General features: G+C 46.0%; 1 non-coding gene across 1 annotated transcript; it reads right to left on the bottom strand.

Annotated features, from left to right (window-relative positions):
- Positions 1-649: 649 nt before the first annotated feature.
- On the bottom strand, positions 650-721 carry Trnai-aau (transfer RNA isoleucine (anticodon AAU)). The gene has a single exon. It is a non-coding gene; the product is annotated as a tRNA-Ile (tRNA).
- Positions 722-1,787: the final 1,066 nt, after the last annotated feature.

The following is a 1,787-nucleotide window of genomic DNA, read 5'->3' as shown; positions in this document are numbered from 1 at the left end:
CATTAAAACGTTATGTTTCTTTTTCAGAACTGGAAAAACACAAGCGTGACAGCATTCGAACCTGTAATCTTCAGATCCGATGTCCGACGTCTTATCCATTAGGCCACATGGTCACTGACGACCAACATATACATGTATGCGAGTCATCTCGAAACGCTCACACCCCTGAGGATTTGTGTTTTCGTTCTACACAGCCGCTGCCCCTTGCTCTTTCCCACCCATTCGTTACATTCAACCTCTTACGAGACCGATCAAATATAGACTGAGAAACAAGACCACACACTTTGTGCATTCGGAATCGAAGGCAGGGCGTCCCTCGCCGCATTTGCTACGATGGCCATTTGCTACTTCTGCAGAAGCGGCGGCGGCGGCGACGACGACTACGACGACGACGACGACGACGACGACGACGACGACGACGACGACCGCGAGAGGCTCTGAGATATGTGAGAAATACATCTGTAAAATGTAATTCAGACTGCCTCGTCCCACCTTATGCTGTACCGCTTTGGCAAATGCTTTATCTGCGCCATTCGCCTTAATCACATCTGAGAGTAATTCTTAAAACAACGCCTGTTGCTAATTGTTCGTCATCACAGATACTGTTTGCTATACAGCCCCGACGCGCAACTGATTTCCAAAATTCATCTTTCTCCTGTGAGGATGGAACTTACGACCCCTGGATTATTAGACCAGTGCTCTACCACTGAGCTAAAGAGGAGTGGCCTAGCGGTACTCTTGGGTACTTCGTCCTTACGGTCGTCTGCATCATCAGACTTCTGCTGACAACACTTCATATTACAGGCTAATATTAACAGCTATGGCGACCCATTACTGCTTGGCTACACATCTGACACGTAACCGATGTGCTCTCGAAACATCAACACTTGCATTTCAGAACATGTCTTTCACACATGTCTACAAAATCACCTTCACCTTCAAATACAGATTCCTTGCGACTGACAGAGACGTAGGCAAAGTTAACAGTTGCTATTTCCATTAAATATCGTTAATCAGAAAAACGGTAATTTACATCTGCAGCGGAACAAAATTCCGCGGTGAATACCTGCCGGGTAGCACGTCACACAGTACTCGTTTCGGTTGGGTGGTCCCATACAGTTTCTCTCCATGCAGCCTAATGTTTTCCTAACGTCACACTCGTCACGTACTTCACTTTTATGTCATAATCATTTCTGAGAGGTAAAGAAATTGCATGACAACATGCAGAGATAGTGGCGTCAAAATTAACACACATACTTTATGTGACTCAAAAGCCGAACGAGTTACTTTACGACCTTGTTTTATATGTGCAAGTGCCAGTCAAAACTCGCGGTGTCGGCACTCTGCCGACCATTTCGCTAGTTAACACCGGTCTTGTTGTGTGTGTTTCAAGCTCAAGAGCATCTCCAAGCAAAAAATGGTCAACAGCAACATTCAGACGGTTTCGTACTGCTCAATTGCTACATTAAAACGTTATGTTTCTTTTTCAGAACTGGAAAAACACAAGCGTGACAGCATTCGAACCTGTAATCTTCAGATCCGATGTCCGACGTCTTATCCATTAGGCCACATGGTCACTGACGACCAACATATACATGTATGCGACTCATCTCGAAACGCTCACACCCCTGAGGATTTGTGTTTTCGTTCTACACAGCCGCTGCCCCTTGCTCTTTCCCACCCATTCGTTACATTCAACCTCTTACGAGACCGATCAAATATAGACTGAGAAACAAGACCACACACTTTGTGCATTCGGAATCGAAGGCAGGGCGTCCCTCGCCGCA

This window comes from Schistocerca gregaria, unplaced genomic scaffold (assembly GCF_023897955.1).
Source record: "Schistocerca gregaria isolate iqSchGreg1 unplaced genomic scaffold, iqSchGreg1.2 ptg000169l, whole genome shotgun sequence".
Lineage (NCBI taxonomy): Eukaryota > Metazoa > Arthropoda > Insecta > Orthoptera > Acrididae > Schistocerca > Schistocerca gregaria.
Note: the sequence above shows the minus strand (reverse complement) of the source record. Positions and strands in the feature narration are given on the sequence as shown.